The sequence below is a fragment of the Typopeltis vanoorti genome, chromosome 6, assembly GCF_054136105.1.
Source record: "Typopeltis vanoorti isolate ZY-2024b chromosome 6, IOZ_Tvanoo_1.0, whole genome shotgun sequence".
NCBI classification, from domain to species: Eukaryota; Metazoa; Arthropoda; class Arachnida; order Uropygi; family Thelyphonidae; genus Typopeltis; species Typopeltis vanoorti.
The window spans coordinates 113299444-113324060 of NC_143554.1; the positions used below are offsets into that span (position 1 = coordinate 113299444).

Genomic DNA, 24617 nt, shown 5'->3' on the forward strand with positions numbered 1-24617 from the left:
TAACTTAGTGATCATTATACGCATGCATGCACGCACATACATAAAAGCATGCATAGATGCACAGTTACAATTTAAAACTGTTCCACCAATCCCATATCAAATGGATCTAAATTTACTTTTAATTAAAATAAATGTGACAATTATTTTATATTTTACTTATATTTAACTCATTGCATTGGACGGCCAGCTACCTCTCTGATTGTTTCACTGTATACCATGATGGATAGCTTCCTCTCTTCAGATTTCTCTGTCAATGTTGAAGTATCTTAATGTCATGTTCCTTACCCATGCTCTTCCTCCTATACAATGACTCTCTCTCTCTCTAACTTCGAATCCTATTCATAGTTTTACTGATGACAGTACTCTCCCTCTTCTTCATTCAAGAGACTATGTAGTACTCAAATAATTCAAGCTTCAAGATCATATAAAACCATTGTCTTAAAACTCATCTCCTCACCATTTTCAAGAGTGGGGTAAAGTAATTAGTCAATTTTAGTGGTATTGAAATGAGGTCTTAAGGTTGGTTTAGACATACACATTCATTGTTTTTATAAATGAAACTGTATGATGATATTTGAAACTGTTATATATCACCAAAAACCATAACTTTTGCACTTGTTGTTTCCTATAAGTGAAACGACAGCTCTGTAGCTCAATTGGTATGGTCCTTTGGTTGAAAAGACTTATACTTTCAAATCCCATCTAAAATAGGGCATTGCATTTGAACTACTTGTACTAGTAATATACTAGTAATAAACTACATCAACATAAATATATTTTATGAGATCATCAAATCTTACTACTTCTCTTTAGTGAAACTCACTATAGCAGTGGTCTCCAAACTTTTTTGATCGCGTAATAAGTATTATAAAGAGGAAATATGCCTTATATCATCATATAATAATTAAAAAAGCTAGATATTTTTACACATTATTTTTATTATTAACAGCTTACAAACATATTTATTACAATATTTAATGTGAACAATGGCCTTGCATTTCTTTCATAATTTCTTGAAATTCTGGTTTGATGGCTTCTGATACTGTGATATGAAGGTCTGGTTCCAAGTTTAATTTATTTCGATATTTGGTTTTAATACCTGTCATTGCAGAAAATGATACCTCACATAAATAAGTAGAACCAAACGGTAGGAGTGCATCATTTGCTGTGTTTACTAAATTGCTATACTCGGGCTTCAGTCCCATCCACCAATTGTGAAGAAATTTCTGTTGAAATTCATTTTTCAAAGTTGTGTTGTATCTAATGTCAATTAATTTATTATAATATTAATGTTAATTCACTATTTCTAGTGTAAACATAAAAGCAAGCACAAAAAAAAAGGCGTTGGAATTGCACAGAAACAATATATACTAAAAAATCGTTAAACTTACTACTAATAGTCAAATAATTAATACAACTGTGGTGTCATCTGTAGATAGCAGGATAACTAAGCAATTTTCCTTCTCTAGTTGGGCTTGTCAACATTAGGATGCTCTACAAACAATGGCAATGATGAGAAGTTAAGAGATTTACTCCCTAGTTTTAAAAAACATAACAGCTTTGCCATGGACGATGTGTGCAAAGTCCCCCAGTGTGCGCTATTGCAAATTTAAGTTTATAGGATCTTTATAACGTCTTTGTCTATATTAGATATATGTTTAATTAATGAAAGAAAGTAACATTCTTTATCTTTAATAATTACTTAATTTTTTTCCTATCAATATAAAACTTTTTTTTGATGTACCTCACTTTGGAGACCACTGCACTATAGTATTGTGCTAATGTTCAGTGTTAGCTATACAAAGGTAGTCTGGAAAGTTTTGATAAACATCTAGAACAATTATATTAAAGCAACTGATATAACCAAGAAAAAGCATATGAGGATATAAGAATATAAGTTACCTTCATAATCTGCTATTTGTATGTTCTTTATTGTGGTTATATCATTTAATATAATTTCTGTTCTAGGTGTTATCAGAGCTTTCCAGACTCTCTCTCCCCATATATTCATTGCTATTTTGCTCTTCTCAAATAAGAATTACAACCTATATCCCAGGCTCTGTGTTAATGTAAAAGAAAGTTCACTGTGTATCTTAAACAAAAATGGAAATTATGAGAATAAGACTATAGATAGCCTTTCAGCAATGGGATAAACAAATAAAATATGTTATAGTGATTGTTTTAAATATATAACTTTAATTTAAATCAGTGTTAACTCACAACTTATTACATTTCCCATTCATATCAGATAAGTATATAATAAAGTTATATATAAATAAAAATAGCAAGGCAGAGAATTTACACATGCACGCATTCATGGAGAGAACCCATCCACAAGAAGTTGATCAACCTCTGGAAACTATGAGGTACACTAATACTGTAGATGGGCAAGAAGGAACTTGTTCGTATTTGACTTGAAGAGCAGTGGACTGTATTCCTTAGGAAACATAAGAAGGAAGACTGTTCCAGAAGACAGCAGTAGAAGAGATGAATACAGAGGAGGAGAAATTTGTTTTCTGGGTTTGAAGTTAAACTGCGAATGAATGTTTATTAGCTGCAACACATTTCCAAATGGATATGACAAAGAATGAGGGAATTGTAATTGCATGATAACCCCTCTCTTGGTGATAAACCCAGATACAGGATTGTGCATTCTAATATTTATTGCTATATTTTACAGATTATTTTTAAAATTATTTAAAAAATTTAATTCCTAAAATACTTGACTTCAGCTTCTTTATATTGTTATATTTCTGCAAATGACTGTGAATATATCCATGATTTGTGTAAGGGGGGGGGGGGTGATAATGATTCATTTTCATTGCTTTGTCACCAGTCCATTACTTTAGGGAATGGATTGGTGACATTACTCAATTTTCTCCCCTGCACACATGCTTATGATAAAATGAAAATGTTGACATTTACATATTTTCATATATGTCCACAGCAATTCTTTGTACTAATAAGAATAAAAAAAATAATATGGATGCCTAATTTTTATTCCTTTCTAGTATAAAGTAATTTTATTTATTTATTTATGACAATTCATCTCATAACAATCATTAAACTATAGCACTTTAGTACTACAGGTAAAAAAGGGCTAGATGAACCAGGATTTCTGCTTTAGTGACTGAATAAGGTACTTTCAAGCCATTTCCCATCTCCAGTAAGCAGAGCGATAGTCTTACATTGCAAAGTGGTTGCCTTACATAGACAAAAATTATCTGTCACCTAATGAAAATTATATGCATTCTAAAGATTGGGCTATTCTGTAAGATGAATAATTAGTTTCAGTCTATAAAACTCAGGTACTAGGTGAGATCAAATACCTCATTAGAAAAAACAATCCAGAATAAGCTTGAGATTCTCAATGAAACTAGGCTACTCAACAGGGATGGTTATTAAGCAAACCACAAAAGCTTCTTAGGAATAGCTATTGATGCAGAAATGACAAGAACAAAGACTCAACCATGTCAAGAAATGAAATATGCATACTACTCAATGGAGTTATTATAAATATATAACTGACTATCATTTGCTTGAAATGGACCTACAATTAAATTTATTAATATAAATCGCAATCATGAAAGATTATAAACCTACAGTAAATCTGATACTGTGAATGAGCTAACTATTAGAAATCTGGAATTCCTATAGAGTTCAAACATGGAACATTCTCAAGTCACTTTCAGGCATTCAATAAGCAAGGCAGTTGTCCTGTATAGGATAGTAAAATCATCTACCAGATAAAGATATTTTATTCATGATGCAATGGAATTCATACCCATCACTGTTAGCTGGAGAACAGAAATACTACTTAATTGGCAAATCAGCATATATCACTTAAAAATAGTTTACATTAATATTTTCAGTTTTAAAAAAAATATAAAAAAGTATTTCAACATTTTTATACTTTTTTTTTAAAACTGAAATTCTGGCAATTTCATATCAGACATTAAAAAACATCATCATCATCAATTTTCTGATATGTACCCTAAAATGGTGTTCACGCTACTATGACAGCATTACATGATTAAGTTTACATTAATATTTTCATTACTCATAAAACATTTTATTATTACTATTAATATTTGATCTCCATGGAGTCAGACTCATCATGGGAAGTACACATCACACAAAAAAATTCATCCAGCCGTGCCTTAAACTAATTCATGTGTCTTCATACCCATTGGGAATTCATACCCATCACTGTTAGCTGGAGAACAGAAATAATACTTATTTGGCAAACCAGCATATATATCACTTAAAAATAGTTTTAAACTTATGATAAAAAGTATTTCAACATTTTTTATATTTTTTTTTAAAACTGAAATTCTGGCAATTTCATATCAAACATTAGAAAACATCATCAATTTTCTGATATGTACCCTAAAAGGGTGTTCAGGCTACTATGACAGCATTACATGATTAAGTTTACATTAATATTTTCATTACATCATAAAACATTTTATTATTATTATTACTATTAATATTTGATCTCCATGGAGTCAGACTCATCATGGGAAGTACACACAAAAAAATTCATCCAACCTTGCCTTAAACTAATTCATGTGTGTACATTCACAACACATTCAGGCAAAGCATTCCACTCACCAGCCACTCTTTATGCAAAAAAAACCTTCTCCTTGCTTCTCTGATCTCACACTCACACAAACACACACACACACACACACGTCATATGGTTTCAAGGGATGGCCTCTTGTCTTCCCCTCCACACACATTCCATTCTATGAAAAATTTCTTTCAAGTCAACCTGATAACAACCCCTGACTGGTTCATGTGTCTTAATCATATCACTCCTATTCATGAGGCTTCACAATTTACATTCTTTCAATCTGTCTTCAAACTCTACATTCCAAAGACCACTGATCACCTTTGGGCCCTTTCTAACATATCCCTATCACCATGAAAACCTGGTGATCAAATCTGTGCACAATAATCCATATGAGGCATGATCAAGGACTTACACAATGGAATCATAACTTCTTTATTTCTGCACATCAGTCCTCTGTACTGTCATTATCCAATGTGATGACTTCACAACTTGTGCAATGTGGCCCCAGAACTTCAGGTTCTTGTCCCAAACCACCTTTATTGTTATATCAAAATAATTGTTAGCATATTCTTCCTCAATTATTTTGAGGAAGAATAGTGCAAAGCTGAATTTAATGCATAGAAGAAAATAAGGAATAAGTAGATTACCTAAAATGAGTGCGTCAAGACTTGTGAAGTTCTATGTTTAAAATTTCAGTTATTATAGCGAAGAATTCTTTTGAATAGTGTTACTTCAAAGTAATAGTTAACTATAGTTTTAAGTGTGCCTATAGTGATTCCAATGTGTAAAGGGTGTAACCCGGTAAGAGCAGTCTATTTTTTTTTTATATTTCAGCGTGAAGAAATAAGAAATAAGCTCCGCATGATATATCTTAACATTAACTGTGGCATTCTACTAAAAATAGCTGAAGTATGGAGCTTTAAAGTGTTTCCCCCTTGAAATGATAACTGCCTCATAATTAAATTAAGTGTTTGTTGACTAAGAGAGAATTAGAGAATTCTACCTTAAGAATAATTACTGTACAATTCTGGAACATTGAACTGTGTGAACCATTTTCAATTATTCGGAAGAATATAGAATTGACAGCTGAACATTTAACGTCTAATGTTTTATGTTTGAGTATTTGAACTAAGTTGATGTATAAAAGAATTGAATTATCTCATTGAATAGAGACAAGTTGTGATAATAGTATTTAAGCGTTGGAGAATAAGATCTGTAAATTTAACTTCAATCTTTAAACCAAACTGAGAGGCTACTAGTGTCTCGGAGATATTTTGAATATTGTTCAATTAGATTATCTTGCTTAGAAAATTATGCTTAAATGTACATGTTCTATAATCCTGTATTAAATGTTTATTTTATTGAATTCAATTTGATGTTTGCCTGATTTTTCTTCATTGCACCGCTCATAAAATTTATTCGAAACTTGCAGAAGCCTTAAATGATAATATTAACCTCGGCTTGTATAAAGTGAGATTGCAAAAGTTAGCTGATGACTGATTCCTCTGTATTATATATTATATAATACAGAGGAATCAGTCATACAGAGGAAATTTATGTATATAAATTTCCTTATATTTGGATCAGTATCAATCAGCATCTAACAAAATAAAAATGGAATTTAAAGAAATAAGAATAGATCCAACTAACCAACATAAATGGATCAATTAGTTAACAAGATAGGATGTATGATCCAACAATATAAAAGGAAATCGTATGAAAATCGGATCAGCAGTTCTCGAGTTTTAAGTGAACAAACAGATCGCTACAGACACAAATTTGCGTTTTATTATATTTTAAAACTTTTTATTGAAATCAACAAAAGAAACATAAATTGCAAATAAACATAGGACAAGTTAGAGCTGAAAATCTAATAACAATATTAAAATTAAGAAAACAAACATAAGTTGCACATATGTAAAAATCGCACATAAAATAGTAAATAATAATCAATAATACTAAAAACAATCCTAAATGAAAAGAATGAGCCTGGTGTGCTGCTACCAATTTATTGATATTCGGCTCTATATTTGTCAGCAGCGTTCTTAAATCACCATAATCAGCTATTTGCAGTCAGTTTCTTTTTTTAGTTAAAAGATTTGTGACCCCCTACTAAACCCACTAAATATGATAATGGAAATGTGATTAAAAACTTTTTTTTACTACAGCACACAATCCAGAATAAAGTATGGGCATCTGCTTTTGCAACCAGAACTGTCGCCACCCATTTTTTATTTTAATTTCAATTCTTCATTTGTTGTTACTTCTATTACCTTAATTGCCTCAACCGTGCCATGAGAAGGGCACAGTTAAGGCAATTAAGGTGATGAAACAATCAGCAAAGTTCAATGTCTATCTACAAGGCAATTTGAAAGGCAGAAGACAGTGCTGAAAAAATGAAGAAAAGTACTTTGCGTGGAAAGTATACCAAAGAAGAATATCCTCGCAGCTATGTGCAGCTTCATGTACTTTGTTTTTGACAGAGTATATCCATAGAGTTCGAAGAATGAATGGAGTAGGAGTCAAATGGATGAGTAATCTTATTAAGCAAGAGATTCACAAGAAAGGGATGATGAGACAAGAAATTATTCAGAGGGATTTTTTTTTTTTTTAAATCTTCCAATGCATGAAATATTGATTCTCTTTTAATGTCAGCTAATTTAAAAAAAAAAAAAAAAAAATCAGCTAATGCCTTTTTATTCCCGTATACGAGAGTAGGCGAGGCCATTTAGCCCTATCTAATTTTTGGAGACTGAGCGGACAGTTCAATCTCCACTGGCACCCAATCAGAGACAGATGGCCCAAAGCTATCACTAATTAAGCGGTACGCAGTGAAGAGAGACGGCTCAAATGTGCCCCCATCTCGTGGTCCCTAAACCTAACACAATCTATTTAATGTCTGAAATAATGTGGGTTCTACGGTCGATTTTCTTGAGTTTACAGGACGAAAAACCCGAGTTTCCGGGAGGAAAAGCCTGCGTGCCCGTGCCAGAGATCGACTAACTCGGGAACCGGTCGAAAAAAGGCTTAGAAAAATTTCCTCTAGTTGCTGACTAGACTCGAAACGAAGTCTTCCTTCGTGCGGCCAAGCACGATGGTGTACAAACGCCACATCCACTGAGCTACACAGGCTACTAATTCTTGGCAAATTTTTTCTTCTTTTATATACTGCACATATGCTAAAAGTAAGGCTTCATTTCCTGGGTAAAGTAGACTCATCAAGTTGTATACAGACCTGGGTTGTTTATAAATACTCATGTAATGAATCTTCAACATCCTGGGCCATTTCATCATTTGCTCATTGCACTGTATTATTGCTCAAAGGAATTTTCTCGATAATATCAGAGGCTGGCCTGTGCAGTACAGTGCGTATGACCTCATTAACAACTAATCCTAACTGGTAGGATTAGTTATTCACCAACATCAACATTATGTGGTTTTCCTAATTTAGCAATCAGTAAGGAAATTTTATTGGAACAACAATATTTTGCTTTGTGTGTAATCCATGGCAGAGAATAATTGTTTTGCTAATTTTTCCTCTCCCATTCTGTTTAAGTAACCATACCACCTGAGATTATCACCATCCACGCATTCCTGGATGGTGACAATGTCAAGTTCTTTCCTAATATCCTTGTTTTTAATATGATATTGTCATTGATGCCATCTGTTCATGCCCCCCCCCCCCCATCTTTCTCAGGACTCTCATATCTGAAGTCTCTAGTCTTTGGTCAAGTGTTCTACTTCTGACAGAGCGCTCAGATCCATAAGTTAACATTGGCTTGAATACTGTCTTGTTCTACAGCTAATTTAGCCGTTTGGCTAATTTCTCTCTTATTCCATATAAATTTATTTTGACTTCCTACCATACTGGCTTTGTTGCTTCTGTTGTCTATTTCCATATTTAATTTACCATCTTCACTAAAAATTGTGCCTAAGTAGCTGAAATGTTTTACTTGTTCTATAGCAGGGGGCGCCAAACTTCTTTGATCTTAAACCCATTCAAGAGTTTCTCGACTTTTTATAGACCCCCTCTATTTTACTATTACGTAATTATAATAGGACAAGAAAAAAAAAAGTCTATGCAAGTTTTTAGATTGTTTATTTTATAGTTACAGTATTTCTTGTATGTATAATATGGTATACATTATTATATTACCATTACTACTACTATTACTATCACTAGTAATATCACTGGTATTACTAGTGATATTAATATACAGGTATTACTACCAGTCCTGTTCAACTCTTCAACATAGAGAAGTTTAGTTTGTGAATGAATAACGATGGAATTATAATATGTATGTTGATGAATTTTAGAACATTAACACTCGCTTGTATGTCGATGTGCAAAAATGAGAATGGGATTGAATACGTGTAAGTATAAATAAATAAAAACTGTGCACATGTTGCAATCTCGGCCCCGCCATGCCGGCTGGGTGGGAACCACGAACATCCGTTTATAAGTAAATACGTCATTTTGGCCTACTTTGATTGGCCTCCTTAACTATTTTCATGACCTTGCTTCATCTTACAGGGCCTATTCATATCACTGTTCCCACGATTCACTCTTAATTGCGTTGTCATTCAGGATGGAGTAATCCAAGTTAACCGAATTAAATATTACCCGTACAATGATGTCTTATATTTTTCTATCGACCCCTGGGGGTTGATATCGACCACTTTAGCGACCACTGTTCCAGGGCCAGCTCTACCGACAGTGCAATGTGTGCATTTGCAAGGGGTTGCCAAAATGAAAGTGAATAAAATGAAGATGTGGAATAAATCATAATAATAATATTGCGTAAGATCACAGTTTTTATAATAAGTTGACCAGTGACTTATTATGCCCATGATGCTGTTTCTAGTTCTGACAATCCGTCGACCAATGATACTCGCACAATGCTCTTCGGTAATCAAAACTATGTGAGTCATTCTTCACTTACTCTCTTTCCTTCTCCCCTCTATTCCTTGCATATGCAACAATGGAGTCTGCAATAAAATTGCATTTAAAAGTTCATTATGCGATATTATATTTCCATCTTGTGCTTGTTAGCTAAGTTAAATTCTGAATGAGAAGAATTATGATATAATAGTATCTCATTTAGAGTTTAATATAATCTGCCATTCCCAAGGCCAATTTTGTTCATCAGAATAAATGTTAAAATATTACCTACTGTTGTGTGTCACTATTTTGTATAATATATTGTAATATATTTGTAAAAACTTGTAGTTGTTAGTTGTATTAATCATGCTAATTCTTAGTATTGGGTATGCATACATTGTGAACTAAACACGGGAACTTGGAACTTAATCCGATTATATGAATTACTGCCCAAGGCAAGACACATGTACTAGAAAACGAGTCATATACGAAGTAATTGAAATTTTCACTAGAGTCCTTCTCTTAGAGTAACAGCCGTCGATACTGTAATCTCCAGAATGTTTCACTTGTTTTTGAGCTTGTATTAAGGTAAGTTGATTTTGCTCAGTGTTAGTGACTGTTACAGTGATAAGATTTTTTTGAGTTTTATGTAAATTAGTAGTTAGTACAGTGTTTCAACCTCCATTAATTACTAAATAATACCATACTAATAATAATATTTTATTGTAGGGTTTAAAACAATTTTAATATTCAAATAGATTACAATGTCCGATAAAAGAAAAAAACTATTAGGTGCAGAATATCGCAAACGGAAACTGGAAAAAAAACGTGATATTCAAAAACATAGCAGGACTTTACTTAAATATATAAAAACTGAATCAGCTGATGTAGGGCAGGAGGAAATAAGTAAAAAAAATAAGTAAAATGTACCAAACCAATGATTCTGAGCTCATTGCAAGTACTTTTAACTCAGATCCCAGTAACATAGACATTGCAAGGAATCTTGAAAATGAGACTGATATGACAATTTCCGAATCTAGAGATTTAAGTGATGAACTTGATAGGTACACTGATCCAGCTAGATGGAATCCTTCTTTAAGCCAAAAGACTGGAAATCGTAAAAAAGGGCCCACTGGAGAAACCAAACAAACAGTGATTTCATTTTTCTGCGCAGCTCTAATGGTAGGAAATTTTCATTAAATTTTTACACCAAGGAACTAAGCAATGGAGAACATATTAATCGATCATGGTTAGTGTATTCAAAAGAAAACGATTCTGTATTTTGTTTCTGCTGTAAGTTGTTTTCCTGTAATATAATGTCATTCACTACTAATGGGTATAATGATTGGGGTCATTTGTATGTGTATCTTATTGAACACGAGAAATCCAAAAACCATTTGGAGTCCCATAAAAAGTGGATTGAATTATCATCCAGGCTTAAATTAGAACAGACAATTGATTCAATGCAGCAAAAGTTATTAAATTCAGAAATTCGGCACTGGAGGAGCATAACAGAACACCTAATTGCTGTTGTCCAGTTCTTGGGTCAACAATGCTTACCATTTCGTGGAATATCTGATAATTTATATGATCCTAATAATGGAAATTTTTTACAGTTTGTTGAACTGATTGCCAGATTTGACAGTGCTATGTCTGAACATTTAATGAGAGTAGCTTGTGGTCCGGCCCAACATTATCGTGGGAAAAATATTCAAAACGAACTGATTGCTCTCCTCTCTGGAACCATAACAAAAACAAATAATTTCTATGGTTGAGAAAGCTAAATATTACAGCACAGTTGCAGACTGTACTCCCGATGTAAGCAACATTTACAATTAACATTAATTGTAAGATTTGTTAATACGTATCCAACTGATATCAACATTTATGAACATTTTCTTGGTTTCATTCCTGTGGAAGCCACTACAAGCTCAGCATTAACCGAATGTATCGTAAGAAAATTATCAGACATGAATATTCCAATCGCAAACATGCGTGGCCAGGGTTATGACAATGGATCGAACATGAAAGGAAAGCATTCAGGAGTTCAACAATGCATTGGGGGACTTGAACCCAAGAGCTTTTTATATCCCTTGCTGTTCTCATTCTCTCAACTTGGTGGTCAATGATGCCGCAATGTCATCTAGAGAAGGGATTTCATTTTTTGAAACGGTTCAGAAATTGTGTGCGTTTTTCTCAGCATTAACGCTGCATTGGGGAATCCTTAAGAGACATATTACAACCCTAACACCCAAGCCATTAAGTACAACTCGCTGGGAATCTAGAAATCGACGCTATTCGTCCTTTAAGATACTATATTGAGGAGTTTTATTATGCACTGATAGAAATTGCTGATGATGAGTCAGTAGACAAAATGGCGAGACACGAAGCTGAAACCCTTGCTCTAAAACTTAGAAACTTTAAATTTTTATGTTGTCTAGTTATATTGCACTATGTTTTAAATGAAATTAATGTTGCAAGTAAACTGTTGCAAAGCATAAAGATGGAATTGTCTAGTGCCATAACAACACTGGGTAATGTTCTCAAAAGTATTAAGAATCTCAGAAATGATAAATCATTTCAAAATTTTCTTGTCGATGCTACAACATTAGCTGAGAAAGTCAAAGCTGATGCTGATTTGAAACCAACATTCGAAAGTACCAGATTGCATCAGCAGAAAAAGCAGCATGATTATGAAGCAAGAGATGAACCTATTTTAGATCCCAAAACAAAATTCAAAGTTGAGTTTTTCTTTTTTATTATTGATGTTGCAACTAATTCTATTGAAGAAAGGTTCGAGCAATTGAACATCACGGTTCACATTTTTATATAACATCTCTAAATTAAAATCTGAGATGACAAATGAGCTCTTAGACAATTGTAAAAACCTAGAAGCCATTTTAACACATGAAGAAAATAGAGACATCGATGCAATTGAGCTATGCGATGAACTGAAAGTAGTGTCCGAATTAGTACCAGAAAATACGCCGCCAATTGAAGTTTTTCGTTTTATTGTTGAAAATAACTTTGCTCTGAATATCGCTGTCGCCCTAAGAATATTACTGACATTGCCTCTGATGGTTGCAAGTGGTGAGCGTAATTTCTCAAAACTGAATCTTATTAAAACTTACTTATGCTCAACAATGGCCAAAACTAGATTGGAAGGTCTTGCCATGATTTCAATTGAACATGAAATCGGTCAGAAATTAGACTCTGCAAACCTAATTTCTGATTCTGCAACTATGAAAGCAAGAAAAATGTATTTTTAATCAGGAGATACTAAAAACAATATAAATTCTAATTAAAATAACGTGAAAATAGTGCTAAAACTATAACATGTACATTCTATAGTTAAGTGTAACTCAACAGTTCACTATTGTACAAGTGAAGATCATTCCATATATGTAAGTAATAAATTATTACTACATTTCATTTAATTGTCAATTGATGAAGTTGATGGTTTATTTTATGAATAAGCAGTATTTTAATCACTTTATCAGTGCATTATTATTAATGGTACTATATTTAAAATTAATGGTCATGAAGCTAATGTTGAACATAATGGTTTTCAAAATTCCAAAAGTTAATTTGAGGTTGGTGCTGGGGCACCAAGTAATGGATTGCACGGGGCAGCAAAAATTCTAGAGCCAGCCCTGCACTGTTATATAGGTTCTCCATTCACAATGCAGTTGATATTTTTATTGTTTCTGTCTATTTTCATTATCTTTGTCTTTTTAATGCTGACCTTCATACCATATCTATTACAACAGTTATTCAATTTAGTCAAATTATCTTGCAGACTTGTAGCAGATTTATTTAGAAGTATAACATCATCTGCATAAAGCAAAGAGCTGACATTAACATCTCCAATTTTGATATCAGGTTTAATACCGTTTTCCTTCATAATGTGATCCATATAGATAATGAATAACAGAGGGGATAATGTACATCCTTGTCTGACATCAGATTTAACATTAAACCACCTTGCTGTACTTCCTTGAATTCTAACTGCTGACCTACAACTCAAATAAAGACGAAGTATTGCTTGATATAATGCCCCACTGACACCATATAACTGTTAGTGTTTCGAATAGCTTCTCTCTTGGCACTTTTTCATAAGCCTTTTCTAGATCTACAAAACTTAAATACAGATCTTTGTTATATTCCCATGATTTCTCAACTGTCTGTCATAAAGTGAAAATCTGATCCTGACAGCCTCTATTTGGTCTGAATCCATCTTGTTCTTCACCAAGCTTCTCTTCCACAATCCTTCTCAACCGTTTCTCAAGTATATTTGCATATATCTTACAAGGAACACTCGTAGAGAAATACCTCTAATTCTCATATTCAGTTTTATTTCCCTTTTTATATATGGATATTATGAGAGCTCTACTCAAATCATCTGGAATTCGTTCCTCTGTCCAGGATTCTGAACTATGCAGTGTAGCTACTGTAAGACTGTTATACCTCCATACTTGAGCATTTCTGGTCGAATATCATCTACTCCTGCTGCCTTTCCACATTTCAGGCTTTTAATGCTTTTTCTACTTCAAGTGTGGATATGTATTCCTGACTGCATGCCTGGTCAGTGTTTTAACCACTGTGCTATCATCACTGCTTGTTTCATTTAGCAATTTTTCAAAGTAATTACTCCATACTTCAAGGATATCTTTTTCTCCTGTTTTCATGTCACCTTTATCATCTCTAATTCCATTTACAGCACTCTTTGCTCCAACCTCCAGATTATCTTGCCACCTTCTTGATATTTATTTTCTATGTTCTTACCAAAGTCCTTCCATGACTTTTGTTTAGCTAGTTTTTACACAGTGTTCAGCTTTCTTACATTTGTCTCTGTATTTTCTAAGAACACAAGCTGACTAATTTGCTAGGAATTTTTGATATGTTTCTTCTTTTCCTTCACTGCCTCTTTTACTTCCTGTGTCTACCAAGGAGTTCGGATTTTTCTATCCTTACAGAGAACCTCACCACATGCTCTCTGGCTGAATCAATCAGTGTTTTGTTCAGGGCTTGCCATTGAATCTCCTAGGTTAGACTATAATAAATTTAGTTTATTTTCAGGTGCAAACTTTGTTTGCTCTCACTGGGATAAAGGATTAAATTAAATTTATTATAGTCTAACCTAGTGAAAAATAAACTTTCAACATCTTTCTCTAAATCCAGAGTAATTTAATAAAAAAAGGTGGTAAACCTTTTGGTAACTCCTATAGGTAAAGATGACTTGCTACTGCTTCTGCTGGTATCTCCATCTCTGGGCCTGGCTCCCACTGAAGAGACCTCAATAAAGGTCGAAACTAGTCTGGGTAGTGGCCAATCCCTTAGTGCATAACAGTATACATATCCACAAGGAAATGTGTTTTGCATTATGGGAGATACTGGGATAGGAGTGTTGGTAGCTTGCTCCACCTTTGCTACAAGTTGCCTTGGTGTTGCACTACTTACCCAGGTAAGATAGTACAACACTATATTCAGTCCTGAAGATATTTTCAGGCACAAACTTTGTTTGCTCTCACTGGGATAAAGGATTAAACTAAATTTATTATAGGTTTGGTTCCTGTTCTCAAATTCTTTCATGTTTTCTTCAATCATATTTGTGTATTTTAGTTTAAATTTCTGGTGTTCTGCAGCAGGAAGAAAACATCACTATCAACAATAACATAGTCCATGAGACTTTTCTTATTCCTTGCTTCTCTCCATGGGAATGTAAGTTGGAAAATGGTGTTAGTAATAACCAGTCCATGTCCTGAGCAGAAATCCAACAGGTATTTGCTATTATTATTAGCTTTGTTCTTTTCTCTAAATTTTCCCAATATACTTTTGTATGTCTGACAATCATTTCCTACTCTGTTATTTAGATCCTCTACAAGGACAAACTTTTCCTTTTCCATTGTGTCAGTTGCTTTCTCTGAAGCCTCAAAAAATTCCTCCACTTCTACCTTAGTAGAATCTTCTGTGGGACCAAAGGCACAAATAAGTCTCATTGTCCAGTTCCCCATTCAAATATCTGCCCACATCACTCTATTTGAGACTGCCTGCCATTCAAGAAGATTAGCGCCTCGTGTTTAGTGTTGAATACTATCGCTACTCCTTCTTTTCCTTGATTGTCATTGCCTGAATATACATTTTGTATTTATTGCTCAGAAAGATCTCACCAGTTTTTGCCTTTTTTGTTTCTGTCACCCCTATTATGTCAATCCGGTACTTATCCAATTCCTCAGCTAGCTCCATTTCTATGCCATTCAGGATTCTTATGTTGATAGTACCGATCTTGAACTCAGGTGATGTTGAGTTGGGGGTGTGTTTTAGGATATGTTCCAGTAGCTGACTTTTTGCTGTTTGCCCTGGCGAAAACAACGGGAGCTTATTTAACCAGGCAATGCCCCATCCAGCATGAAATTCTGTCATGTCGTGTCATCATTTTTTATTTTGGTTTAAGCCAATAAGAATACAATTTGGTCGGCTAAATCCCAAACAGCCCATCCTTGTTCGTTGAGTATCCTGGGTAGATACCTAAGAGGGTACACCACAAGAAGATGAGGATTGGACATTAGGTCAGAAGCCCTGATCAGTTCTCTGCATTCCTGTAAAGGCTATGTGGAGGTTTCCTCTCAGTTATATAGCTTTGATCCTTTCCATTTATTACATTTTGTACATTTTCTTAGAAAATAAAGCAACCATTACAACATTAATTATATATTTAGTTTGATCCTTTATCCAAGTGTAAGGAAACAAAGTTTGCACCTAAAGTATCTTCAGGACTGAGGCAACTCGTGGCAAAGGTGGACTAATTTCTAATCACTTTCCTTAGTATCCCATAATGCCAAGCACATCTCCTTGTGGACATGTATACGGCTATGAATTATGAGATCACTACCCAGTCCAGTTTCAACCCTTTTTGGGGTCTCTTCACTGGGAGCTAGACCCAGAGGTGATACCAAGGTTGAAACAATGCAGAACTCATATTTCCATATGCCAGTTGCCAAAAGGTCTCACACCGTATTATTAAATTACTCTGGATTACAGAAAGATGTTGGAAGTTTTTTCCCAGTTGGTTAGACAATAAATTATATATTTAGTTTAATCCTTTATTCAAGCGTAAGCAAATAAAGTTTGCACTTGAAGTATCTTCAGGACTGGGGCAACTCATGGCAAGGATGGACTAAGTTCTCATCACTTTCCTTAGTATCCCATAATGCAAAGCACATCTCCTTGTGGATATATATATACTGCTATGCATTATGGGAAGGGTCACTACCTAGACTGGTTTCGACCTTTATTGAGGTCTCTTGGAAAAAGACTTGGGGAAAAACTTCCAACAACGATTATGACCTTTACTTACATTATACAACAGTTATATCATCAAAATTTTTAGGATAAATTATTTTCAGCACCTAATTTTTGTCCTTTATGCTTCCCCCCCCCCTACTTCAATTCAATGCCCCCTTTTGCTCATGAGGCCACTACTTCCCCTCCCGGATTGTTCCAGTTCCCCCAAGGGGGAGTTGTACCACCCACTTTGGAAACCAATGATCTAGAGGATACCAGTTAATCCATACCATTAGTATGGATTCTGTCACCACCAGACAAGTACCATGGAAAGGTAGGTTTTAGAGAAACAGTTTTCACTCGACATTTTCAGAGCTTTTGAGCATGACATTCAGGGCTCCTAAGCAAATTTGTCTACCTGATACCTTCTGTAAATAAGTAGCCAGCTTTCTATGTGGTCATTCACTGCTCATCATGATGGATGACTCCCTCTCTCTTTGAGCTTGCCATCAAAGCTTGAAGAAAGGGCATCTGGACAAATGATCTGCTCTCACTCATCACTATCCTATAAGTTAAAGATATCAAGAAATTATATACTATTATGCTTTCACCACCCCCATACTTCAATTCAATGCCCCCCCCCTTTTGCTCATGAGGTCACTACTGCCCCTCCTGGACAAGTGCCATGCTTACCTTTGGGTTTGGTTCCCACTGATGAGACCTCAATAAAGGTTGAAACTGGTCTGGATAGTGACCCTTTCCATAATGCATAGTATTATACATGTCCATAAGGAGATGTGCTTTGCATTATGGGATACTAAAGCAAGTAATGTGAAGTCTTAGCTTCTTTATATGAGTTGCCCAGTCCTGAAAAATAGTTCAGGCACAAACTTGTTTGCTTACATTTGGATAAAGGATTAAACCAAGTATATAATTTCTTGGTATCTTTAACTTATAGTATAACCAAGTGGAAAAACTTCCAACAGTCATCAGTATCCTATCCACATCTCTGTTGATGACAGTACATTCCATTCATCCTACTCATTTGACAAACCATGCAGTGCTCAGAGATCCCAAACTCTTCAAGATCATCTACAATCAGCCTTAAACACTGACCTCCATACCATTCTTCAGTGGGACAAGGATAACCTGATCATCTTCAAATGTTACTGAAATGTATTCTTACCTTTTCTTTCACAAAGGAGATCTCAGCTCACTTTTCTTATTCTCAGTGATGCTCAAAATAATGCACAGGGTCAGCTCATTTTCCTTGGAATGACATTTAACTCTGGTCTCTCCTGACAAACACATCTCTTATTGGCTTCCTCAGTCTCCAAAAATTAGGCATTTTCTCTGCTCAAGATGCTATTTTTCACTTATGCAACTACTAAACAATTCCCAAATCCACTCATCCTTAGAAAACTGTTCACATGTTTGGGATGGTGAACCTAAAACCTCCCTAAAAATTCTCGATGCTATCCAGAGAGGAGAGTAATTTGGCACATAAATGATCCTTTCCTCAGACTTACTCCAACCTCTGTCTTACAGATGCGCTGTTTCAGCTGCCTATTCTATAGATACATTCATATTAACTGCTCTAATAAACTGACAACCATCATCCTCTACTATCTGTTGGATGTGTTAAAACAACAGCAGCTGTCCAACATCCCTTTTCAGTGCAACTGCAATCCCAAGCAACCACAACCTCCTCTTCTTCAAGAAAAATGTCCATAAACTTATTGCCTAATCCTCACCTGTTGTAAACCACACATGGCACTGATTTTCTATATGTTCTTCTACCTTGTGTGTGGAATAACTAAAAATTATATGGGATCAGTATACAGAAAACAAATACAAAAAAACTTGTGATTGGTACAGTCTGGTCAAGTTAAGTTAGTATACTGGTGTCCAAAACCTAAGGATGAACACTATTTCTGAAGATTACAACAGCAAATTCAGACCAATTGTCTTGTGGTACACATTCAAATTTTCGAATTGCACGCAAAGGGATCATGTGGTAGTACTCAACAGGATAAAGGCAAAAGGCTGCTGACAGAGATTTTGGAATCTCACATAGCATTGTATCCAGACTCTGGGCAGTTCAAACCAATGGAATGTATTCAAGACGTTTGCTAACCAGGTTGCCCTTGCTCTAATTCTCTACTACAGAGAATGAAGACAGATTTTTGGTTATGGTAATTGATGCACCAACTTGAATGGCACCAACTGTGGCAAGAATCTGCGACAAGTAAGCCCATATGCTTGAAGGATATCCCTTGTCTGCATCCCTTTAGCCAAACTCATCGTAGAGCACATTTTCAGTGGTGTTGTATCTATAAAAATTGGACAACAGGACACCAATGGACTAATGTACTCTTTACAGATGAGAGTCATTTTAGTCTTTCTTCCAATTCTAGACAACACTTAATCTGACATGAAAGTGGTACTTGTTACCACTGCAAAAATGTTCTTGAAAGGGATTAATAAATTAATAATGGAACATGTATAGGCCACAGTAATAACTTTAAATTAAATAAAGGTACAAATATTTCGTACCGAAAGTAACAGTACATTCTCAGTGTAGAACAACCAGTTAAAGGAATGGAATACGAAAAGAACAGTCAGTGGATCACCAAATAAATTGTTGGCACAATAAATAATTATTAAATAATTCTTTAAAGATAATTATTTCATTGATGGTTGCATAAAATAAGAGTCTCCCAAACTTTTGGGAGGGGGGGGGAGGGGAGAGAGAGAGAGAGAGAGAGAGAGAGAGAGAGAGAGAGAGAGAGAGTCATTTCGATTTAAATTCGGCCGACGTAAGAGGGCTTCGCAACTTTCTTTATAAAGGCATTCATATTTAAACCTGCATCTGTGGAGAAGACAAGCTTTATCCCACTGGATATTATGATTAGTGTCACTGTTATGTTGTGCTAGACCAGACTTGAGGTTTCATGTATTCGATATAATATTGATGTTCCTTCATTCTTGTTTTCCACAAAACAGCCTGTTTGTTCAAAATATGATAAATTGCATTCACATGGTATCTGGTAAACACCAGCCAATGATAGAGGTGACAGTTTGTCTTTTGTAGATGGCAACAAGTGAGAAATTTTGTTGATAGGAAAATGTGTGAAGATGATGATACTTCTTCAAAATTCTGCCTATAGGTTCTGAGATGCCTGACATGTAAGGGATTGGAACCCTGCAGTCTGTTGAAGAATCCTGAGGTGTTGGAACATAGGAGTTAATTATCTTGGATTTGATTAGGGTTGTAACCATTAGATTCTATTAACTTTTGTAGGGTGAAAAGTTCTTGTTGTAAGCTTGAAGGAGAGGAGCACACTTTATATGCTCTATTAATTAAAGATTTGATAATGCCAATTTTTTGAGAGGTATGATGAGCAGACTTTTGATGAATGTATCTGCAGTAAAAGTAGGTTTTCAATAGACATGTGTAGATAAAGTACCAGAGGATGTGTTCCATTATTAATTTATTATGCCACAGGCACCTCTAAAGATTAGACTTGAAAGGGATTGATATGGTGTGGGGAGGCATAATGCTTAATGTACTCATCTATTTACGAGTGCTGGAAAAAGAGACTATGACAGGTAAACAATATTGCAATGAAGTTCTTCAACATGATGTTCCTTATGCAGTTACCATCCATGAAAGGTTATTACTAAACCTGTAGTACATTGTACTGTGAGTGGGCTAAGGAATTTTTTTTCAATTTTATAAATTTTTTTGTAATTTTTTAAAAATTTATTTTTACATATGGGAGATTTCAACTATAGTAACATTGATTGGAAGGAGGAGAGGAAACATGTGAGGAAGGAACTGGATTTTATTCAGTTACTGAGGGATAACTATCTGAGACAGCATATAATGGAAAATACTAGGGGTTCGAGGGTGCTTGACCTAGTAATAGCATCTGAGAATTTGACTGTAATGAATATGACCATGTTGCCACCTATTGGCGAGAGTGATCATAGGATCTTGACCTGGGAGGTGGCTAAATGTGTGAAATTTTTGATTAAGAAAGGGTACATGTGGAATTACCGTGCTGGCAAGTATGACAAGCTTAGGAGATTGCTTGGTTCAGTGACATGGCATGTAAAACTGCAGGGGTTCAATGGTGATAGGGCATGGGAAGTGGTCAAGGAGCATTTGCAGGAGGTTATGGCAGACTGTATACCTAGAGTCCGAATAGTAAATCAAGTAGGGGATAAATGGATGAATAACACCATTAAACTCGAGTTGCAAAAAAAGAAACAACCGTGGAAGGAATTTAAGGAGAAAGGTGACCTGCAGGCACATGAACGGTATAAAGCACAGGCCAGAAGGGTAACGAGTGTGGTGAGAAAGGCAAAAACGGATTATGAAAGGAAATTAGCCATGCAAGCTAAAGAGAATCCCAAACAGTTCTTTCAATATGCTGCTAGTAAAAGAAAAACTGTGCATGGCAGAATGATTTTAAGGAATGCTGATGGTAGGGAGGTCACTGAATCAGTCGATATAGTGGAATTACTGAGCGAGCACTTTGCAAGAGTATATCATCCAGGTGGTGACGTGAAAGGAATGAAGGAACCATTAGTTTATATGGGAATTGTGGTGAATGAAGTGGAGGTGAATAGTCTATTACAGAACCATAATGTGAATACATCTGTTGGATTGGATGGTACATCAGCACGGCTCTTATGTGAAGTAGTGAAAGAATTGTCAGTGCCCTTGACCTTATTGTTTAATCTGAGTCACGGGTCTGGTTTAGTCCCAAAGGGGTGGAAAGAGGGGAAAATTGTTCCACTGCATAAAGGAGGATCCAAGACTGCTGTTGCAAATTACCAACCGATCAGCATATCAGGAGTCGTTCTCAAGGTCTTGGAGAAAGTAGTCAAGGGTAAAATACAGGAATGGATTGACGAAAATGAGATACTGTACGGGGGACAGCATGGTTTTGTGAAGGGTAGATCATGCCTCAGTAACTAGCTCAGGTTTTACAACACAGTGATGGCTGAAATGGATAAGGGTAATGGATTTACAGTGATACCACTGGACCTGGCTAAGGCCTTTGACAGGATACCACATGGAAGTTTAATCTGTAAACTGAAACATATAGGATTGGATATAGGGTTGGTGAGATGGATAGGTGGGTGGTTGATGAAGAGATATCAGAGAGTAGTTTACTAAAAAGTAGCGTCCAAAAGACGGCATGTGACTAGTGGTGTGCCGCAGGATTCTGTTCTTGGACCACTGCTGTTTAATTTGTTCATTAACGATATAGGGAAGGATCTAAGAGGAACGGTTCATTTGTTCACTGATGATGCAAAGTTGGGTACGGCAATAGTGAACAGAAGATGTCAAAATTTTGCAGGATGATTTGGATAGAATGGAGGTATGTGCTAAGGAGAATGGATGTCAATTTAATGTGGCCAAATGTAAGCTTATGCATTTTGGGGTGAAAAGATTAGCAGCCGTATATCACATTGGTGGAACTATACTCCAGGAGATTGATGAGGCCAAGGACTTGGGAGTTGAAGTTTAGGGGGCACATCGCAAAAGTGGCTAAATCAACTTATCAAATCACTTGGATGCTGAAGAATACTTTGACAAGCAGAGATAAGCAAGTTATTGTTCCTCTGTATCGAGCCTTGATAAGACCCCATCTTGATTACTGTGCCCAGATGATAGCAGGTCTATGGAATGAACCTTATGAGAACAGGCTGAAGATTTGTGGGTAGCAGAAATTGGTTGATAGGCAGAAAAGGGGAGATATGATTGAGACATTCAAATTGCTGAAGGGTTTCTATAGGATTAATTCAGAGGATATTTTTGAGAACAGGACTGGTGGTGGGAGGACTAGGGGACATCCATGGAAGCTGGGCAAGAGTGTGGTTAGTAGGGGTGTTAGAGCTGGGTTTTTTTACTTTTAGAGTGATGAATGAGTGGAATAAGCTGCCAGAGTGTGTTGTGGGTGCTATGACAGTGAATGAGTTCAAGGCAAAGTATGATAGACACTGTGTGAATGTCGAATAGTTGTGATGGACATGATGTTTTTGGCCTCCCTCGGTGAGTCTAAGGACTCCTTGGAGTCGCCCGTAATAATAATAATAGTCCGGAAACCCTGCTCTGGAGATGAAACATAGAACTTTTAGCCACTTCAGGCCTCCAATAAGTGGGACAGTGGTCTCACACTGGGCAATGAAATTCATCTTCTACCTAAAGACCATCACAAACATGTCCACAGTGGGATTTGAACCTACGACCTGTTGGTTGGAAAGTGGGTATGCTCACTAGGTCAACAATTAGATTGTTGACCTAGTGAGCTATCCTTGAGATATCCTTGAGGATAGCTCACTAGGTCAACAATTAGATATGTTGACCTAGTGAGCTATCCTTCTGGAGACCCTTGGTCTCCAGAAGTATTTCTACTGCTTGTGTATGATGTGGTGCAGCACTGTAAATACTTCTGGAGACCAAGGATATTAATCTAATTAAGTGACCAGCAACCAGAATGCTCCCCAGATCCCCTGTTGGGATGCAACAGGGAGATATGCATTGCTGTTCGAAATTAATTCCCCATCCAGAAAACAAACAAACAAGGCCTTATCCTTGCTCTGGAGGAGGAAGAGTGGGCCAATTTGTCTCAAGAATTCCTAAATCACTTGATGCGAAGCATGGTACAACATTGTGCTGCATTGCAGTTCAGGATGGACATATTCTATACTGAAATGTCACTCTGAATAGTTTTCTATTGTAGATTAATTCCTTAACTGTGTCCTTAAGAAATTTGTAACTTTTGCCAAAAATGTAGTGCAATTTAATTTGTAAGAAATTTATAACACTTTTTTTGTGTAATTTATTAGCATACTGGCAATAAATTTATGTCCACGTTTGGCTGTAGTCATGAAAATTTTTTTTTCATATACAGGTAAAAATGTAGTTTGTTCTTCAGCTTTTGGACACAAGTGTATTAACAAATCTATCCATTAATAAAATTAATTTATTTTATTTTAATGAATAAAATTAATTTTTGGAAGTTTAACAAATGCCCACAGACCTTTAGGAACAGTCATGTTTTGGACAAAATCAAATTTTTTAGGTAACTGAAAATATTTTCATTCCTGGAAAAAATTTTTCATTTGAAAAATGAACATAGATGTTAGATGCTTCTTTAATGTTTGGTTTTCCATTTTTTACATTCAATGCTCCCATTCTTTATGGGTTCCTTTAAAAATAACAGTGAGCTTTCATTGCATAATATGAAATAAAACAATGACATCTGTAAAAAGAAAAACAAACTTATGAACAAATATAATATTAGTGCAATCCCCCTCCACAGCTATAAAACTGTTATTTCCAGCAATTCAAAGATCTTTTAATGCAGTGAGTAATCATAGAGAAACAAATCAGCTATGATGACTCTTTCTTTTAAGGTTCCACGGTGATCAGCAGTCATATTTAAGAATTTAGCGACACAAACACACGTGTTGAGATGATTATTTTACTAATTATTAATAAAATAACACTTGACGTTTCAATCCCTGTATTGAGGTCATCATCAGAAGGATACATGTGTATAGGGAACCAAGCTACATGCTCTTGCACTCTATACTGCTAAATTAAATCTAAGCTGTTACTAATCTTTTTCTTAGCCTGACCTCTAGTGATAATTAACTTTAAAAAAATAAAAATAATAATTAATAATTAATAAATGAAATAATAAAAACTACAATAAACTCTGCTAAAGTTCTCATGTACTAAGATCCTTCTGGATTTGTACAGTTCAAGTTGCTATTGAAAAGAAAAAAAAAAAAACACTTCAAGTCTTCTGTAATGGGATTTTTTTTTTTTTTTTTTCTGCTTGTTCTGGT

General features: G+C 35.2%; 1 protein-coding gene across 1 annotated transcript in view; it reads right to left on the minus strand.

Moving 5' to 3' along the window:
* Nucleotides 1–24617, minus strand: part of mRpS30 (mitochondrial ribosomal protein S30) — a 77295-nt gene that overhangs the window by 15202 nt on the left and 37476 nt on the right. The gene's annotated exons all lie outside the window — the stretch shown is intronic.